The following is a 22,602-nucleotide window of genomic DNA, read 5'->3' on the forward strand; positions in this document are numbered from 1 at the left end:
AATTGAGAAGTTACTACCAATGATGCAAATGCCTGTAAGTTATTTTCAAGTTACTTTGAGTTAAAAGTCAATTTTGGTTTTGAGATCCACATAACTACAAACATTTTGCATATAAATAGTACAGATGAAACTTAATCATGATAAATTTACAAATCATATTTTATCATTTCTTTAGGAACTAAAGGTATCTAGGGTATAGTAATAGTCTTGATAGGGAGTTTTTCTTGAATTTTTTTCCTAGGGTTCCATAGAAATAAAACTCACAGCCCAGTGGTATTGACCTATATTTTTATTATCACTAGACAATAAATATATATTGTAATAAATTGAGACTAATTGGTCATATGCACAAACCTGACTAAAGGATGCAAATTTTAGAGACAACAAGATCTTCCTTCCTTCCTTCCTTCCTTCCTTCCTTCCTTCCTTCCTTCCTTCCTTTTTCCTTCCTTCTTTCCTTCCTTCCTTTCCTTCTTTTTTCTATCCTCCTTCCTTTATAGTCATATAAATTTTATTGCCCTTCATTTATGGTATATAATTTCTCTCTTCCCCAATACCTTCTTTTCACTCTCTGTATGTGGAAGTGTAAGTGAGCATGGTCTGCTGTATTTTTTTTGTTTTTTTTTAAATGTTAATAAATATGTTTGTGTATTTTTTGCTATATTTTTTCTCTCTGCATACATACCTGTATATTTCATCTTTATGTTTTGAAAACTTTATCTCTGTTTAATTCATTCTATCTATCTATCTATCTATCTATCTATCTATCTATCTATCTATCTATCTATCTATCTATCTATCATTCTGTGTGTGTCTGTTTCTCTGTATGTGTGTAGTTCCTTCTCTATCACTTCCTATGAGTTTGTATAATGACTCTCTGAGTGGCATTTTGTTTCCACGTCTCTGTCACTCTTTCTGTTTCTCTCTGTCTCAGTCTTCCTCTTCTTGTAAGTTAGGGTAGGTGGAAGTTTGAGTATCTGCTTGAATGGATTTTTGTAACCTAGTGTAATTCTTTTTTTATTATTATTTTTTTATTTTTATTTTTTTTAATTAGGTATTTTCCTCGTTTACATTTTCAATACTATCCCAAAGGTCCCCCATATCCACACCCCCCCTAGTGTAATTCTTAAGAACTCTATGGGACAATTATTGGTTTTGATCATGAATCAAAAAGAAAGCACAATTAATGATATCTCCAGTTAGAGGTTATGTTCATTTTAGTCACTCCTAGACCTTGTTAACTATTTCAACACAAGGTTCTATTTATATGATTGTAGCAAATGGATCCATAATTCTACATGCAATAATTATGTTGTGAATCTTCTTCCAGTATACGGCCTATGATCAAGATTAGATATATCGACATCCTCTCCACAGACTGGCTATCTCTGAGTGAATGCCAGTGGTTGTTGTACTCCTAGGCACCCTCAAAGCCTCTCTGTTTTTTTGTCTATTTTTCATACTGTTGCCAAAGTACCCATATCTTTTAAATATTCTTTATCAAGTCATCATAAACACTATCAGTATATGGCTCTCTGGGTACTAAGTTATGTGCTTAAGTCAAATTAAATTTAAATATTCCACTGACAGACTGCAGAGACCTAAGTGTGTCATTTTTAATAATATTGGTCTTGGTTAGCATTTATGGCTGCATTTTCTTATTCTATGGTGGACCAACAGACCAAGGATCCCTCAGAGAGGAAAGGCAAATACCTCAGGGTTTTCTCCTGAAATTAGTCCTGATGGCTCAAACCTGTGGTCAGAAGACATTACATTAATACTGGTCCTAATAATGACCCTTCTAGAGCACCGGAAATTGTATGTAAAGAAAAACACTAGAGTCTTCAAGGCTCTCCTGTCAGATTATTGGTAATAGTTGGTTCTTTTTGGCTCTCAGAACAGTGAAGCTTACCAACTGTGGTTCTGTCCTGGCCATGAGGAAGCTCCATGAGCACTCCAAGGTAAGCAACAGCGAAATCCAAGGAAGGAATAGTTGAGTTCAGTGGTCTAACCCTGAAATCTCAATATTTTTATTATTTGGTCTTAAGTATGAATACACATGAAGACAAAATAACTAAACAGTACTTCAGTTATCAAATTAATACTTAATAACTTTATCATAGCCTTCAGGCACATGATAACATGTTATGCAATAGTCAGCAGAATGAAAAAAAAAACTAAAAGAAAACAAAGCAAAAGACAAAAACTTTGTGTTTTCCACCTGAGAAGCATAAGTCTCCTAAAAAAGGGAAACAATACAAGCCTCTGTATATTTTTTCTGCAGAAAATACTTGAAAAAAATATTTAGTGATCATGACACAAAATCCTACTAGCAAAAAAAAAAGTTTCAATGATGTCCAACACTCATGTGATACCTCAAAGGCATCCATAACTCCAGTTTCAGGGGATCAAATTTCCTGGTCTGACCTGTTCAGGAATCAAGCTCAGTATGGTACCCAGACATACAATGGAGCAAAACGGTTACAAACAGAAACAATTCTAAAATTAAAAGGAAAACAAATTCAAAGAACATTTTAGTTCTTTAAGGAAACTGTAGTCACACGATTTTGTGTGTGTGTGTGTTTGAATATTCCTCATAAGCAGTAAAAATTTGGCAACTTTAAAAAGTATCCTATTTATTTTGTTTTGGCTCTTTTTATTATATTCAACCCAATACGTATTTTTATACCAATCATAAAAATGGTAGACATATTGTTAAATGAACACAAATAAAGTCCTTCTGTTTATGATTTTAGTAGAGCTTTAAAATCTTGGCTTTTACTGTGGTACAAATCCAGAATAAAAACAATTATTAGACATTGGAGTTCATGGTAATAAGGTTGTACTTCAAAGTCACTCACATCACCAAAGGAACTTTACCTCCATAGTAGTTAAACTAAGAGTTCACAGTTCTACTGCGCCAAGGAATGAATTGTAGGAACAACAATTTGGATACATATTTCCTACCATGGGCACAGCTATTTGACTTGAGTGATTGTCATCATTCTCCACACATGGAACAAGTTTCATGCATTTAAGAAATGGTGTATGTATTAAGATGGTCTAGTCAGGAAGTAATTGATCACCTGTTTCAGTGAACATTAGTTCTGCTTGCAGGGTGGCAAAGACATTAGGTAAAGGTAAGGTTCTTATTTATTGGCTGTGATGAACCAGAATGTAGAGAAAAATTTTTCTTCGGCTAGTAGGATTTTGTGTCATGATCACCAAATTTTTTTCCAGTTGTTTTCTTCAGAAAAAATATACAGAGTCTTGAATTGTTTCCCTTTTTAGGAGAGTTATTTTTAAAAGCATTCATTTCAGAAAAAGAGTGACTTATAAGGTCCTCTTCCTCAAAATTGATACAATCATTATGAATATCAGGCAAAATATTCAGCCTCACTCTTTGCTGTTCTCTTACAAGCCTCCTCCCAAATTAATTGTCTACATTTCGTTGGGGTGTATAAATAATTTTCAAATATGTGAGCTGTTCTGCAAACTATAATATAGTGTAAAAACATCAAATAAACAATGCAGTGTGAAATATTTAAATTGATTAATATGACGCTATATAAATAAAGTAAGGTTCTTATGATGTAAAAAGTCTTACTGATATCAAGAATAAAACAGGAAGTCTTAATACTGTCAAAGTAGAACTCAGCAAAACTCTGCCATACAAAGTGCTCCAATAGGCGGGTCTAAATATAGTGAAAAATTGAAATTATTTTCCTCGATTTCAGAGTTCTCAGTTTACATATCCTTACTTTATCATAATAACCATGCAAATCTCCTAATGTTTGTGGTATAGAGTCTACATTTCCCAGAAGAATGAGATATAAAATAGAATGGTGCATGTTAAATCCCATTGCAAGTGTGGTTGACACTATTTATGATTAGTTTCAATTCATATTCGTATTTTCTGCTTTTAGGCCATGAGTGTTTACATGATATAATAATTACCAACCTTCAAAATATATTCAGTAGATGGGACTCAAGATTTTTCACAGCTTTTCCTGCCTTAGCTGGGTTGTTTGTGAAAGACCTAAACTCGGATGCACAGGGGCAATTCATCTTAAAGCCTGTAGACTCAGCTACAAGCCAGCAACAAAGTGAGTCCTCCATCTTTCTTCAAGTACCAACTCAGTTCCCATTTCAATTTGACATAAAATATCAATTTATGTTTTCATTTTCTTGCTTGGGGGAGGGGTACCATAGAAAACAAACCCAAAACAAAACAAGATGCCCCAGGTCCAGCTTGAGATCTCTACATTCTGGTATCAGGAATAAGCTTGATTATAGGGAATACATTCAATTTGTTCCAGAAAGATTGTCAACATAAGCTGGTATGCATGACACTATATGCACACAAGTGTGTGTGTACACATCTTTTGTCCCATTAGAGTATGATTTCATATATTTTCATGAATAAAGCAGGAAAGGCTTTGATGGTTTGTATATTCTTAGCCAGAGAATGGCACCATTTGCATGTGTGGCCTTGTTGGAATAGGTGGAACCTGGTTGGAGTAGGTGTGTCACTGTGGGTGTGGGCTTAATTAAGATCCTCACCCTAGTTGCCTGGAAGTCAGTCTTCCACTAGCAGCCTTTGGATAAAGACATAGAACTCTCAGCTCCTCCTGCACCATGCCTGCCTGGATGCTGGCATGCTACCTTGATTATAATGGACTCAACCTCTGAACCTGTGAGCCAGCCCCAATTAAATGTTGTTTTTGTATAAGACTTGCCTTGGTCATGGTGTCTGTTCACAGCAGTAAAACCATAACTAAGACAAGGACCTAAGAACTGGATTTAAACTATTATATTGCAAGACATACAGAAAAGTTATATGCATGGAACTTAAGATAATCTCTTTCAGACTGAAGAAGTAACCTCAGTCTCCTAATCTCATTATATTTACACTCTAATCTCACACAAAGAGCATATTTTTTTCTGGCGTCTACACATAAATCTGGATTGGGAATAGACCTAGTACTTATGGTCAGTGGCTTTTGAAATTGTTTAGGGATTTTTTTTCAAAAATAGCATAATTTGAGCACTTTCCCCATTATTCCCCTTTACCTCTTTATTGCCTTTAAATTACTGTTTTTCTATAAAACTATCATTGTGAGTGTGAAATATATATCTATATCTACACACACACACTTCAATACATTTCGATAGAAATACATACATACACACATAAAAACTCATACATCTTATTCAGACTCTAACATATTATCATATTACTTGAGTATATCAGGTTATATTATTTTGGTTAAGAGAAATAGACACTATGTTCTACACTGAGAAAGACTGGTTAATTTAAATTTTGTTTTATGATTCATTTGTTTACTTTTGATTCTTTTCTTTTCAGTAGCACGCATAGGATTTCATTATGGTCCAATTGTTGTAAAGTCTTAGAGGAAAAAAATAAACTTTGATCTCAGCTTTGAATTTACACTACTGGATCCAGGGTCCAGAGTTTGACAAAACTGTCGTGTGTACCTAGTCATAAAGGGAGATACAGCTGATGAGACAAATTTCACAATGGTTTTTTGAAAAATCTTAACAAGAAAACTAAGAATGGGAAGAGCTTCATTATGGCATTTGAAGACAATAGAAAACTAATTGCTGTGAATAAAAGTGAGGGTGGTTATGAAATAGGATATGACTGGTGAAGCAACTGCCTGGATGCAGTTTAGGGAACTTGTTCAATTAGATATCAATTATGATATGATGCAGTGTAACTTAGAGGGAATCATCCGTTGAGAATTCCCACTGTATCATGTCCTATTGAACACTAGATCATGTCTTAGAGACATCGCTAAGATTAATAACAATGTATAGTGTATGGAAGAAGAATATATACAAATTACAGGATGCCTGACCAATTATAACAAGGATACTATACAATTGAAATTTGGTTTTTAAAAAAGAGTTGTGTAAATTACACTATTTCAGGTAATGATCTCATCTCCTCTTTAGATGGGAAGGAAAGACATCATGACAAACAAGGGACTGTTTTGACATCCTGCTTCCACAGGGGCTCTGTGCCCCACCAGGACCAAGAATGCCCTGCCCCGACATTTAATACAGGAAAAATCTTTGGCAAAGATCTGGGTTCAATTTGTCATGAGGGAAAATGGCCCACAGTAATTGTGGTAGGTCTCATGTGGTTCATTTCTGGCTCTCCTAAGAAAATCTGGTAAAACAATGAGAGTTGACTGATCTTTTATGGTTAACATTAAGGTGGGTTGTGTACATGAAAAGATTGATGCACAAAACCAGTTTGAGGTCCTCCTTGACCTTGCCAGCCCTTACACTGCACCTATGCAAACCATTTGTCTGGTTCTCACAAGCACACAGGGTTCTGTGCTGCATGACTGGTAACATGTATTTCCCTTTCTTCTTCTCAGGACATTCTATCCCTCATAGAAGAAAAAGGACCCAAGACTGAGGGCATATTCCAGATATCTCCAAATGCAACATCATGCAAAATCCTAAAGGAGAAATTTGAATCAGGGGAAGAGGTGGATGTAAGAAAGTACTCAGTACATGAAATCGCCTGGATTTTAAAGGTAGGGAAATTCCTTGCACCATCCACCCTCAGGATTCCTCTGAGTTTACATGAGTAGTTTCCTTCATCATGCATTCCCTTGAATGATAGTAGATACATGTGAGAGAAATTCGGTAAGCTCAATGGTTCTTCTGCTATTCACAACATAAGGAGTACCGACACAAACAAAAATTAAGTCAGAATAAACTGTAATGTAACTAACTTTCATTGGATTTTTTCATGGCCATATGTAGGGTCACTTCACACGTGCATTGAATGTCACCTGGTAACTGTGCATAGTCATAAGTATTTGACTACCAGTGTTCTTTATTCTCTCTCTCCCTCCCTCCCTCCCTCTCTCCCTCTCTCTCTCTCTCTCCTACTTTTCTGAGAGGCAGAATTCTCTTACTCAGTATAGAAGACTTCTTCATGGATCTCTGTGCTACTCATACCAAGTAAGATCTCATGAACAGCTTGTCTCTATCTCACGAAATATTGGTACCCATGTGCAAGTCCTCAGGGATGTGAAACAGTTATTCTTAATTGCTCTGCCATACCTGCAGCACTATCAAATGATATTCTTTATTAATAAAATTAATATTCAAATACATCATTTCACTCCTTCCTTTCTCTTGCTCCATGTTTGTTTCCCTTCAATCTCCCAATTCTGCTAAAATCCATGGCCCATTTTCATTTACTGTTTTTATTATATAGATAAAAATGAGTCCATAATTCTGTTCAAACAACCAGATAAGTCCATTATCCTTCATAGTATATGGACTATTTCTTAGCTAACCAACTGCTATTGGCTTAAAATTTTGGGGTCTCCCTTAGAGAAACACTAATTTTCTCACTCTTTGTAGTATTTATGTGCATATAGTTCTTCATCTACAATTTTTCTTCACAAGATTTACTTATTCCCAGTTAGTGTTACTAACCTGGATGATGTTTTTTTTTCAGAAATTGTTTTGATAAGCAAATTATATTGTTGGACTATCAAAAGTGAAAACACCCCCATATTTCTAGGATGCCCAATCTCAAAGCAGATTTCCTGAATTTCTGATGTACAATCTTCCACACTCTTCTAACCAATGTTTGGAGCCTAAGGTTCAGAATTTAGTAGGTAATATGAATGCAGTGGGTCTTGGAGGCCCAGGAAATTTTGTTTTCTGTACTTTGAATAGCTGCAGTTTTCTATAATAGAATCCATCTATTGCCAAGACAACCTTCTTTGATGTATAGGTATGGGCTACATTATCTATAAATATTAGCATAAATATTTAGAACAGAATTGGGAATCATGCTTGTTTAGTGAAACGTTGATAGGACCTTCTCTAAGAGCCATGACCTCATGTGATCACATGTTTCCAATAATAGACATGTTCTTCTGCACCTCAGAAATTAGATAATAACTTAATATGGTCATTTTTGTTGTTACCATAATTGTATATTTCTGTCATTTAAAAATAGTATTTGATCTGAGGTATTGGTCTCTTAGGTATGCTAGTTTTCTCAGTTGTTTACTAGAGGTACAATGATCTAAGTAGATATTTTTCTGTAACCGAAGCACATCTGAAAATCTGCTCTTAGGTTTACAGTTTTGATGGACAAAACATACTGGGCCTACATATCAGTCAACATCCTACCTTGGGAAAAGTTTGGGAGCTGTGAAGAAAGCTGGAAGTAAACTAAAATATAGAGTTGACTACATTTTACGTAATGTCCATAATTTATTTTCTCTGCAAAATATTTTCTGTATCTATAAGGAATTTCTTCAATCGCTCAAAGGAAGTCTGATGACTTCTCAATTATATGACCAGTGGATTGCTGTACCCGAAAATGTCAATGATATGCAGAAATTAGCTGCAGTGCAGAGGTAAGGACTGGCAAATTGTGTGAATGACATCAACAAAATAGAAGTAATATTTGCTTACACACAATAGAGTTTATATATCCCAGAAATATTTCCCAAAATTACTGACTGATAGCAAAAGGTCTCATTTGTTTACAAACATGTAAGACATTTTCAAACAGAGGTGTGACTTGGGGAGTCACAGTGCACCATGCTTATCATTATCAGCTTTGTACTCCAGTTAAATTTGTCATTTTCACCTGAATATGGGGAAACATTTCAAACTACATTTCGAGTATAACTTTTTTCTTTCATATTATTCCTGGAGGTCAATTAGTAAGATACAATTTCTTTGTCCCCTTCCTTCATATTTACCAATTGAGTAAACTTGTTTCAAAGTAACTGTCTCTTCGTTCAGTCTTATAGAAAAACTCCCAGGACCTAGTGCTGCTCTTCTCCAACAACTTTTTCGAATCCTACACAAAATTGCCAAAAATTCTTGCATTAGCCAAATGCCATCGTACAATCTATCTGTTGAGATAGCACCATGTATCTTATGTCCTCATAACTATCATAATGAAGTACTGGCAAATGATATTACCAAAAAGGTAATTAGACATGAACTTTAAGCATAGCTTTGATAAGCCTTTACAATAAGACAGGATTATCCTGAGAGTCTGGGTAATTTTTTTTTATAGTGATTGTTTGGGTTTTGGTTTTGTTTCATTTAGTAAAATAAGTACAGCTTTGAATCAATAATAGTGTTCTTCTGGAGAGGAAGAATTATTGGTGCATTTTAATAAGTAAAATATAAAGGAGTATTTGAGCTCAATGACTCAGTCTTTTGTCACTTTTGATTTAGAATATCCTTAAATTAACATGGTTAGGAAAAATGCTGTGAAATGATTAAAAAAAATCCTGGCTATTGGGTTCTGCATTCAAGATTGAATTCTGATGTACTTGGTATAGAATATATTATATTCTACTTGTTTTCATGTGGTTTTCTTAAAAAAAACAAAGGCAATATAATTTGGATATTTTTTTAATCAGATATGGTTACTATGATTCCTAATTTGTATGATTAAATATACCCTTGATCTCATGATTCTGGCTATTATTAGTTTAGAGAAATTATAGAGTACACCTTTCTATGGTATGTGCCTTTCAAATACTATCATAAAATTCAAAACTTCAACAGTATTGGGATCAAATGGTTACTATTATTCTCAATATTGTGTTTCTGATTCATTAGTAATTAACCAACTGCCCTTGGACTTGAAAGAAATATATTGTAGAACAGCCTAACTGAGAAAAAAATGATTGATTATATAAGATTAAATATCAGAAGGAAAAATAGTGTTCCAAAGAACCTTCCTTAGGAGATCCATAGCTATCCAGTTCCCTCCATATTGGCATTATTTGAAAAACCTCCCAGCATAGTAAACCTGAGCATTAAGATGTTACCATTGCATCTGCACTGAGCCATCAGAGACCTACGAATGTTACTGCTCAGACGAGTTTGCCTCTCTCTTGCTTTTTAGTCAGCCTATGGGAAATTTCAGGAGGACGGTGCCCTTATTCAGAGGTCATTTTCTCTCCTTAGTTGTGCCTTTCTATAAACATCCTTCCAAATATGCATAGTCATGATTGTGTCCAATGAAACCAAATTTACTAAACTGGAAGGTATGGGTCACATACTGGCCATCACAAGGAGAACATTGGAAAGCATCCTCTTATATAATATTGCACTGTGATGGTCACACTTGAACATCTCATCTCACAGTCATGTTTTAAATGTCTAACAATGCCTGACCACATATTTTATTACAGCTAACATATTCTGAGAGTTCAGAACTACATATTTTTAACCTCCAAAACACATGATTAAAATGTGATTGGCAAGCATACAAAATCACAGAGACCCTCCGTGTTTACTCCATTTTGTCCCAAGTATCTCTGGTAAAGTTCATGATTGAAAACTCTCCCAAAATTTTCGGAATAGACATGGTTTCAGTTTCAGATGAAACTCCAGTTTTTCATTGACAAGGAGCAAAGGCCTCATGTTCCCAAAATACTCCAGCTAACATCAGGAACATCCAGGAAACAGAATATGGATTCAGCAGCTCTTCCAATGGGAGGACACACACCCCTGGTCATGATGCACTGGCAATAAGTACAGCAGCCTCTCTTTCCTATGAGGGCATTATAGGTGTGTATAGATGTTCTACTACCATAACTTAAAAGTTAGAATCATTTAACACTGAAATTATGAATTATAACAATCAGCAATGAAGAATTTACTAAAACATGTGAAGAAACTTCACCTGTGTGTTATAGATAATTTCCTATTGTAAGAAGTTGCCTCTAAATTTTAGTACCCCTTTCCACTGATCCTGAATTTATGTAAGAGGTAAATCCCAGATATGAGATTAAGTAATTAATTACCGATATGTCACTTACTTTGATATACTGAGTAATAAACTAAGATGTGTATAATACATAGAAAAACACTTGAATATCATATTGTGTTTTCTCTATGCAAAATCTCTGACTGTCCTTAAACCTCCTTGTAGGCCAGGCTGACCTCAAACTCACAGAGATCCTCTTGGCTCAGCTTTTGAGAATTCGGTTAAAAGGCAGGAGGCATGATGCTTTTCTCTTATGCAATTCTTAAAATATAGCTTAGCATATATATATATATATATATATATATATATATATATATATATGTGAGACATAGACCCTATGACCTCAGCTTTGAGCTCTCAGTTTAGGGGATGGGGAAAGCCAAGGAATGTAACAGAAGCTGCAGTAAGGCAAGTTGTATTGTGAAATCTAGATACTGCTGTTAATTTACATTTGTCCTTGACTGTTCCATCAGAAAGTAACACAGGTGGACTAAAAGATTGGTATTATATTATAGCTTGATTCTAATGACATTCAAGACAAACACAGTATTTAACTTGTATACGAGAAGTAGGGGCCATATACAGCAGATATCCAGTGCCTTATGAAGCAGTGCAATTATTATAAATATTATAATACTCATTAGTTATTTGCTCTGTATTTGTGGTGATGCATGAGGCTTTAAGGCTATAAAATGCGGAGGGCATGCAAGGGCTAATTGAGTTCAATGACAACAAATAATGAATTCATTCTTCAATACATCCAGAGAAACAAGAAGGCAGTGGGTATAGAAACCAAGAAACATCTTCTCCAACTCCTCCAGAACAAATGAGAAGACAAATATTTCAGACAATACCACCCATTGTCTGCTTGGACAGATGCTACCTCTTATGCTTGTGAGTTTCATTTTGGTTTTCTACAGCTGTCCTATTTCCCATAATTTCTCTGAACCTTTGTTCTAGGCAAATTATTTCATCAAACAGATGAATGTATAGATAACCTATTTGTGATGGTAAGACACTTTTAAAATAGAAGAAAAATACCACTGAAACTAGAGACTTCTAATTAAAAAAAAATGAAAAGAAATAGTATTCCCATGTTTTTCACTGATTTCAGCAAAGACTCAAACTCACCAGTTTGTGGGGCAAAACAAATTTTTGGCAATGCCCACTGATTCTCCTACTATAAATCCCTTAAGCTGTATTATGACTCCATCTTACTCTAGAGTCTACTTTGGTATCACTGCCTCTGAGATTACTCAATCTCATAATGAGAAATATCTATAGACCTCTATTTGATATAATCAGTGAATTAGATATGCACATTGTTCTTTGCTATGTATTGATCTTTTTATATTGACTTTATAAAATTGCAGCTAATATGTCTTAGTCTATTTTAAATATGCTACTAGATTTCCATTGAAATATTCAATTATCGTCCAGCATCTATTTTATCAATATGCCTGTGCCAGAAATTTATGCTGAATGTGAACAAGTTTATCATATTAGACAAATGAGCATACTATACTCCCTATTGCTTAGGTATTTTAGAGCAGAATTTTTTGTCATCAGTGACTGTAATCATGTAATCAGCTGAAAAGTGAGCAAATGTGGAGAAAATATGGGTGTGGCCATGATTTTTACAGAGAGAAACCCGAGAAGACCGATTGAAATTTTCTTCAGTACTCTAATGTGACAGCGTCTTTAGATAAAGAGAATGGAAAATTAGAAGTAAGAGATAAAGGAAATTAAAGTCTCAGCATTACAGTGGAAAAAGAAAGCTTTCTTAAAAACACAAATACCAGGATGCACAATAGATCCCATGACATACAGTAGGTAAAATAGTGATTTGATCTCTGAAAGAGAAATATCCCAATAGTAATTTAGAATGACATGCTTGAGAAAGATATTCATAGAAGAAAAAGAAGTAAGAGAGGATAATTCACCAAAATGAATAGACATGGTGACAGAAGATTAATTAAATCTTGAGGATTATCCTATTCCAATAAAACCTTGTTGTTTCAAATTGGGAAAGACTGATTAGGGAAGAAAATATATTTCGAAGCTAAAAAGGGAAAAAGTTCAATGTATTCTTCATCCCTTTCAGTTGTAGCTTTACATTAATAATTGCCATGGCTCTGGTATACCTTAAAAGACACATATGGGCTTTCCAATCTGCAATAATAGATGATGCCCTTATCCTACACAGGATATGTTATCCATGATTGCAGAAAAGGGACAAAATTCAGATCTAATGTTCCAAATCTTCTCGAGAGAATCACATTGGTCCCTGAGGGATAAGATTTACACTGAACAGCTGATTAACTGGAATGAAGAATCTGTGCTAATATTAGCTTCTGTTTGTAACGTAAGGAAAGTTTTGGCATCACCAACATTCAGCATCCCTCTAGAGATGCATATGTGCTTTCTGTCTCTGGGATTTCCTGATGATTACATTTTCCTTGAACTATGGACACACGACCTCTGGATTAGAGGCATGGTAGGTAAAAGTCTGACAAGCTAAGTGATTCATTACAAAGACACACGTGAACACCTTCTGTGAATAACTTCCTCATATATAAGATGGCCTTTGTTTTGTCATTACAAATATTCCCACTGATTACACCTTTATAATTATATGATGTGAATTAATAGCAGAACAAGTAATAATTGTGGTAAAAGTGTTTTTTCCAAGATACACGTTTTGAATCATATTTACAAACAAAACAAAACAAAACAACCAAAAACCTCATAAATACAATAGTACAAAAGAGCTAGTCCACCACAGACATATAAGAAGTTATGAGAGATTTGTATGTTGCCTTCTGTCCAGTAGATACATGAAATTGCTTTCCTTCTCTACCAAAAAAGCACTTGTATTTTTGCCAGATATTGTCATCCTAACTCCATGTCAAATAATGATAGTATTAGCCTAACCTACTTCTAAATAGTCTACTATGCTTAACCTAACAGGAAGAAGCAATAACTCTGGCGCACACATCATTGTTTTATTTTTATTTTGGCCATGATCTGAGTTTGCCACTCAGTAGACTATGGAATTTTGGCCCCAGACATAAGAGATAAGATAATGCTCTGTGAGTAGGCAAGCTGAATAGCATTAGGCAAAGGGACCAACTGATCCATCCTTGGCCCTAGCTGGCCAAGTGTGTCTGGTTCCCATTACCAGAATCCTAGGGCCACATCATGGAGAAGAAAGTGAAGATCAGTAACTGAAGGTAGTCATGTGTATTCTCAGAAATTTCAAGGTATAGGAACACATGGGAATCTTCCATTTTCCTGATTTTTTTTTTGTCCTTGGCACAACATGAAAGTTAATAGTGGTATTTCATGAACAAAGACACTTTTCTGTCCCCAAACAATCTGCTGTGTACAATTAGTTTAAATCGTTGCGTATTTTCACATTTGAAAGAATGGATGTGAAACAGTGAGGCCATCTCACATGTAAAACAGGGTGCTCAATATGAAAGTTCACCACTCCAGGTTGTCCTATACATAGAGGTGTACATGTATATTACAACTTAACTCGGTGAACTGAAGGTACAGATTCGCCAAATTATATAATCTGAATAAGGTATATTTTTGACCTTACCATTTTTTAGTGGTTAATTATTTTCAAGAAGAGCACTTTGTTTTTTCTTTTTTGTTTGTTTGTTTGTTTTGTTTTGTTGTTTTCTTTTTAGTTATTGTTTATTTTTTCTTTCAAATGATTTATTTATTGATTGATGTAGTCATTTTACATCCTAAATCCTGCCCCCTACCTCTTTACCCTTCAAAGTATCTCCTTCCTTCTCTAAGGTGGTTAGGGCCCCCGGGTTGTCCTCACGCCCTGGCAAATCAACTCTCTTCAAGATTAGCTCATTTTCTCTTACTGAGGCCAGTTGGTGAAGGGTTTCCACAGACAGTAAACAGCTTTAGCCATAGTCTCTGCTCTACATTTTGGTAGACCCACATAGAGACTGAGCTACACATTTGCTACAAATGTGCTGTGGGTCTTGATGCAGATTCTGTATGCGTTTTGGTTGGCGGTCAGCCCTTGATAGCTCCCAGTGGGCCATGTTAGTTGACTCTGCTGTTCTTTCTGTGGAGTCCTCATCTTCAGGGACCTGAATCCTCTTCCCAACTCTTCCATAAGAGTCCCTGAGATCCATCCAATGTTTGGTGGTGTGTCTCTTTATCTGTTTTAGGCAGCTGCTAGGTGAATACTCTGAGAGAGCACTTTTGATAGGTCCCTGTCTGGATGTCCCACAAAAGAGCTGGCCTCCTTTGAGACAGACAGAGCTTCAGGCAGTGAAGTGGAGTGCAGATCCCTCTGATTGCAGGTAGTAGTGTAGACTGAAAGCCAGGAAAGGCAATTAGAACAGACAGTAGGGTTATTTCAGTGAATACTAGAGCCAGATCTGCTTCTTTGATTCTAGTCTTAAAAACACATGAGCTCCTGCCTGTAGTTTCCACTTTTGATCCATGATTCTTGTTGGTGACATGTTGGGAATCTCATAAGGAACCAGGGTCTCAACCAGTGGTTTTCTGCCACTCACCAGCCCAGTTGGCCTCTCTCAATCTGTGGAAATTAGGGGTTCCAGCAGGTGAACATGGATTCGGTGAGTAATGGGTGACAAATGATCAGAGATACAAGGGAGTGCTGAATCTGAATGTAGACTTTGCTAAGGCTCATTTGATTTTTTTTTTTAAAGAGAAACCCAAAGCTCAGGCCAACTCCCCTTTAGTGGTGAAAGCATGTGTGCCTTAATTGTATGCTATGTTATTGGGTAATTTTGATAGAGTTAAGATCACCAATCTTGGCAAGTCTTTTCATTTTTGTCGTAATTCTTATCAATTAACTAATTGTGTAGATCCTGACTTAGATAAGGATTCTGCCAGTATGATTTTGTTAAAGAGACCTGCTTATGTTTTGCTGCCTATAGACTTAGGGTATGATCCTTGGTTTAAAAATTCAGGAGTACAAACTTTGAAAAGGTTAAATGAGCTTATAAGACCAAAAAGATCTGTTACAGCTCTGATTTTAGGAATTGCTGCTTTAATTGCAATTTTAACTTCTTTTACAATATCTACCACAGCCTTAGTTCAGCAGTTCCATACTGCTCATTTTATTACTGATATACATAGTAAATTTTCCATAGCTTTGTCAGAGCTGCATATTATAGAAAAAAAAAACTGGAGGTGAAGGTTAATGCTTTAGAAGAGGTAGTTTTAGCAATAGGTCAGGATATAGAAAATATTAAGGCTAGAAAGGCAGTAATTTCAGATATTAGCAGAAGCCATTTGGATACTTGGAACATTGATGAATTGGCCAGAGATTTAAAAATAACCTAAGTGCACTGAATCCCTTGGATTGGGTTCAATGTATAATCCTGCTTGCTGTTATTCTTGGCATTATTTTATTATTAATCATTGTGTTGCCACTCATCTTTAGAGTTCTTCTGAGATTGTAGCTACAATGAAGCAGAACATTCTGGAACTTCAGTTAAAAAATAATAAAAGAAACGGGCAGAATGCTACATCCACTCCAGTAGTGACTTGCATTACAGGATTAGAAACCTGGAAGCCGTCCTGAGGCTGAGTTTCACAGAGACAGCCTCCTGGAACCTTTGCATCCCCATAGCCCATATACTCAAACCTGTCCCCACATTAGTCTAGAGTATTCAATCCTGTGTTCTCTTTTAGTATTGTTTTATTATAAGTGCTTTAAGGGTTGATTTTGACATATAGCTAAGCCTTTGCCAGTTTTCCAGTATCCTAGGCAGTCCTTAAAGCCAACCCTGAGCTTGGAATTCAGTAAGAATGTTCCCTATTCATTAACATTCAAATTCACTTCTAGTAGAGACAGGGAAAATGATTAGGAATTACAATTTACTTGAACAGAGCTAGAAAAGCTCAGGGCTAGGCTGCATAGTAATTACTTAGGACAAAACTGAGTCACACCCAAACACGTGAATAAACAATGGCCTAGCAAATAGGTGGGTTGTCGCATGAAAAGTTTAATAGAAGTGAATTCCCCTGGTGCAGGTTTTTTTCACTAGGCCCAGAGGAATAGCATAGTCAGGTATTTACTAAAACCACCTGGTGGTGGGTTTAACAGAGACTAGCATTGTATCAGAGCATTCACCAGGCGCCTGTGTTTAGCTAATCCTAATTAGGAATAGGAACCTATTCTCAGTTGTAAACAAGGCCTGGCTCCTGCCATCTTTTTATGTATATATTTTCTTTGTTGTGTGTTAAGAACCAGTGTACCTTGAAGTTTGTATTTGCTTAGTCTTCTTCTTTTTCTTCTGTATTAAAAGTCTGGTGTTTGCTTGGAACAATACATTCAGATTCAGCACTCCCTTGAGTCTGTGTCCATTTGTCACCCTTTTCTCACCAACTCTTTTCCCATCTGTCTGAAAGGCTGATTTGCCACAGATTGAGAGAGGCTGACTGGGCCAGTCTGTGGCAGTTTTCAGTCTCCCTAGTCCTGTGACATTAATACAGTTCATCATGCTGTGGTCATCCCTAACTATGACATCATTTTGGTGATATTTTATAACTAAAATTTTGCTACTGTAAGGAATTGTAATGTGTAATGTATAGGATATCTGAAATGCCGGATAAGTGATTCCCAAAAGTATTGTGACACACAAGTTGAGAATCACTTGTCTAAACTGCTATTTTTAAACAAAGCTATTTCTCAAATACTTTCTACAATGTACATTGACCATTAATTTTCTTGGTTTTTTGTAAGGACTGTATTAGAAATATAAAAGAAAGCTTGCCCTGCTCCTACTTATATGAAGATTGGATTAGCATACTCGACGAAGAATCTCTTCTTGCAAAAATGTCTGTTATACAAAGGTAAAATCTTTGGGGAACTGCACAAAGGTAGAAGCTATTAATTTTGAAGGTACATAGGATTGTATTTACAGGGTTATACACTGGAATGATGTTTCATGCCAAGACATTTCCTTTGCTTAGGAATGTATAGTCACTTTATAAACAGATGCATTTCTCAAGCAAGCGTATGGTACCATGGTACTTGAGAATCTTCTACATTATAACTGTCATGGTTTGAAGACAGCCTATTCTACATAGTTGTGTGATGGTCATCCTAAAGTATTGGTTTGATTCCCTGTTTTAGACAAATTAAAGGAAGCATGTATGTATAATCCTGTGGCTATTGCATCCAAATATTATTCCCATGGTATTGTGAATTATGCAAATGTTAAATAAATTATATACATTTTACATGGATTCATAATACATTATATATAACATGTGTCCCTATGGTGGCTGGAAAGTTGGTTCACTGTTTTTTTGTTGTTGTTGTTTTTTTGTTGATGTTCTTTCTTCCTTCCTTCCTTCCTTCCTTCCTTCCTTCCTTCCTTCCTTCCTTCCTTCCTTCCTTTCTTTCTTTCTTTCTTTCTTTCTTTCTTTCTTTCTTTCTTTCTTTCTCAAGACAGGGTTCCTCTGTATAGCCCTGGTTTTCTGGAACACACTTTGTAGACCAGGCTGGCCTCGAACTCAGAAATCTGCCTGCCTCTGCCTCCAGAGTGCTGGTATTAAAAGCTTGCACCACCATGCCCTGGTTCACTGTTTAAAAGCAATATGTTTCCATACACAAAACCCACATGACTTGGAAAAAGCTCTATTCATTCTATTTCCAGGGAGCCTGAAAGTTTTCTCTGGGTTCTTTGAATAGCATTTATATGTGTCATACATAGAAATTCAGAATTTTACAAATTTTTCCATAATTTTATAGGGAGAATTGATTTATAGAAAATATTTTAGGGAATACTTCAGCTGTATATTCTTACTTTTTTTGAATTCTGATTATACTATGAGCTGGTCTGCAAAACATTTACCATGATTTTTTGGTGTATTCAGAGTTTTGTAAGTAACATTACTTGTCAGACAATCAACAGTAAATTTCTCCTTTTTCCATGTATAGTATTCTAAAGAAGATGCCACAAGCAAACTACATGCTGCTCAAAGAGCTCATCACTGTGTTATCCAAAATTAAAACTTCTACCAGCAATCACCTAGACACCTATAAGTTATCTGTCTGCATAGCCCGTCATGTGCTGTGGAAAGCGAATTGCCAGAGGTCATTATTTGGAAGTGACCTCTCAAAAAAAAAATAAGGGGAATCTAAATTTTCCCTTTGAGAACCAAGTCCTCATTGTGATCCAGAAATTGGAAATAACTCGGATAGGTCCCTAATGTTAAATGACACCCTAGGATTGCACTCTACTGGGGTGGGTGATACATTGATCTATTTCAGGAAGGATTGGGAAGGGAGATTGATAATGTCGTTTGAAAGAAGTGAGTCATTTCTTTCTTATTCTTTTGTTCTTTCCTTTTTTCTTTCTTTCTTTTAAGATATTTATATTCTAGCCAAGCGTATGCTACATGAATAATGGTAGTTCAAGAAGACTACAGTAAAGTTGAAAAAAAATCTTGATTACGTAGTTTTTGGTATGTTTGTTTCCTATTGTAGCTGTACTTTGGAGCACTTCTTAGTTGTGCTTCATAGTGGTTAGACTACTATAATTATGAAATATTCACTTCCTGTCATTTTCTCATAAACTCCTACTTATATATAAAAAAGAATAGTGTGTGCTTGCCTTATTTCAGGTAGAATCTTATGTTCCTCAGTCTTTTGTTTTCTGTAGCTCTTAATTTTACTTTAAAGCTGTATGCATGAATATTTTACTTTACTTTCTTTACATTATATCCAGATTGCAGTAACCTCCTCTAAGTCCCATTCTCACAGCACACCCCTCCCTCAGTTTCATTTAAATTCAAAACTTTACTTAATTTTTCATTTTTTAAAATTTTCAGTCAAAGTTACCAGGGAAGACGGTAGATATGGAATGACTGGAAAATGAGTGTTACTGGGTTGCATGATGAGAAATTCACAGACAGTCAACAAAGAGCATACATTTTGGAAAGGAGAAAAGATAGACAATTAAAAAAATAACAAAAACAAATAGAAACTAAGGATATATTTTAAATATTAGTTTCCAGAAATAATGTCTACAAGAAAGAAAACATGGTAGTGTTACTCATAATGGGGTAGGACTGTGAATAACAGGCCCATGGGATAGCTTGTTCAATTTAGAAAGTGTCTTAATTTGCTAGTATTGCTATGAAAACACACTGATGAAAAGCAACTTATGGAGGAAAGGTTACACTTCATGATATATTTCTAGTTACCAGTTAACTGCTGAGAAATGTCAGGGCCCAAACTGAAGCAGGGCAGGAACCTGAAGGCAAGAACTGAAGCAGAAGCTGTGTAGGAGTGCTGCCTCCTGGACATTACCTCACATCTTACTTTGTCTGACTAATAGTTCAAGGGTGGCACCTTCCTAGAGATCTGGGCCCTACAAAATTCCATTGTTAATCAAGACAATATCCAATAGACTTCCCTACAAAGTGGGCCAATCTGCTGCAGACATTTTCTCAACTAAGATCCCTCTTCTCACCAACTTTTTCTCTTAATCATTTTTCTATTATTTTAATAAAACCCAGGACTAAGGCAATTAATATAGAAGTAAAAGTTTATTTGGGACTTAGAGCTGTAGAAAGATTACAGTCCTTCAAAATCGAGGAACATGGAAGCAGGAAGAAAGCAGAACCAAACAGGAAGCAGAGCCCTGGTGGCAATCATCTGAGGCAGCGAACATGAAGCAGAGAGAGTATGATGCAAATGGCACCTGCCTTCTGAAACCTTAAATTCTAACCAATGACATACTTCCTCCAGGAAACCAAGCCATTTAAATGACCTAAAAGATGTCACAAAGATGGTAGCAAATATTCTGATGACTGTAATTAGACAGGCATCCCATGCAAACCATCACAATGAAATGTGACCACCTCCTCACACCATGGCAAAAAAATCCACCAATTCAAGAGACTACTTTTTATTAAAACATTTAAAATGGTTTACAAAGGAGCTACAGAATACATTTCAACTAATCTTTGTACAAAATGCAGAGAGACTGAGCTAGAGATATAGACAAAGAGATTCTGGATCCTCAAAACACCCAGGGACAAATTTATGGGGAGAGAGCTGAGGAAGATACAAAAGGAACAGGAAAACAAGAGATTAACATTATACATACTCAAGAGTGAGGCCATAGAACAAGGTGAGTGATGATTTAAAAGTATTTACCCTCACAGCCCTGGTGATATCTAGATTGGAGCCCACAGCAAATATCATGGGATTAAAACGTTTCAAGGTAACAGTGGTACAGAGACTGCCTATTGCCAGAAAGGGATGTTACTGGGAGAAAGGTGTCATCAGAAAGAAATACAGAGAAATGGCGTTATCTACAATTTTGAAGATCAGTTACTGGAAAAGCTGTTTAGATAGAATCAGTTCCCTCTAAACTAGGTTCTTGGTAAGTTTATGGTATTATTACCTTGAAATACTAACATCAGTTTATTCCATTTGTTCCTTTCTGTGCATACTTAATAGTGTTATCAAGACTCAGGAAATATTTCAAGGCAATGTCCCCCAAATCACATTATTAATGTTGAAATAAAAGTTATCTATCCTCAACCACCATCACACCTTTAATTCCTAAAGAACAGCAGAACTCAAACCGTGATATCTTACATTTATTATCATCTACTTGGGCATCTCTGGAGGAAGACAGCAGGATAAGTCACTGGAATGTGCAGTATTTTGCTAGAATTTTTCAAGGAATAGAATCTTGTTCAGTATGAAGTGTTTAGATATAAGCTGGCTTAGTGATGCCGAGGACTATAAGCTTTTACATAAGTTATCTGATGGTGTTTTCAAGAAACTTTTGAGGTCATTAATTTGATTCACTCCCAGCTATTCTGGCAGCATATCAGCTCTGATATCTTACTTTGACTTAGTAGTTCCTCCATTCTTTGCAATATGCATGGTATTTTTACCAGGTTAAGTAAGTTAAAAAGAACTCAGTGTGTTCATTTTACAGATTTCATTTCACAGGTTCATATCTGCTCACCGTAACTGCTATTTTCTTCATCATTCTTTTTTATTTCAATTTCATAAATTGTGTGAAATGACAGAGAATCGTGTTTTTGCATTGTGGTGTTACAGATGTCTATTATACAAATCATGATTGACAACTGTGAAGATATATTTGGTGATGATGGCCGTATCATTTGTAATGATAATAAGAAGAGGTCAGATGACATAAAGACTTCACTAAATTCTGCTGGTAAGTCACCTGTTCTGAACAAAGCCATAGATGGCCACAGTGGGAAAATCTCAAATGCTATTAAAGAATTAAAAATTTCATCTCCTCCAAGTTTTACTTAGTCATCAAACAGATGGAAGGATGATAGTCTTCCCGGATTTCATAAATTTGTAAATACAGAGCAGCATTGGGACATATCGTGATATTAGAGTATGGGAAAAGTTATTTTAAAAAACACTTTAATTATGTAGAATATATATATATATACAGGTATACATACAGATACACGTATATACATACTTATATACATGTATGTGTATGTATGACAGAGCAACTCCTTATTTAGCCCCTGTAAGAATTTTAGAATATTAGCTGTTATATTTCACATCTTTGTTCCCCATGGTCCATAAGTCACAGGATTTCTTACATATGAAATTATTTTTTAAAAGATAACTGGGAAATGATTATTTAAGTCTCCATTAAACATACTAAACATTTAAACCATGTGTCAACAAGCTTTGTAACCCTTGTACTTAAACACTGATGTTTAATTTCATTTGAGAGACAATCTTGCCAAATATTTATTGC

The 22,602-nt window shown here is 35.5% G+C and overlaps 1 long non-coding RNA gene across 1 annotated transcript; it reads left to right on the plus strand.

Annotated features, from left to right (window-relative positions):
* Positions 1-22: 22 nt before the first annotated feature.
* Positions 23-22,029, plus strand: Gm20557. Its single transcript, XR_001783788.1, has 10 exons — positions 23-34; positions 1,898-1,961; positions 3,927-4,106; positions 5,980-6,155; positions 6,411-6,572; positions 8,317-8,426; positions 8,821-9,010; positions 11,575-11,704; positions 17,565-17,674; positions 21,915-22,029. It is a non-coding gene; the product is annotated as a predicted gene, 20557 (long non-coding RNA).
* Positions 22,030-22,602: the final 573 nt, after the last annotated feature.

Source organism: Mus musculus, chromosome 3 (assembly GCF_000001635.26).
Source record: "Mus musculus strain C57BL/6J chromosome 3, GRCm38.p6 C57BL/6J".
Taxonomy (NCBI): Eukaryota; Metazoa; Chordata; class Mammalia; order Rodentia; family Muridae; genus Mus; species Mus musculus.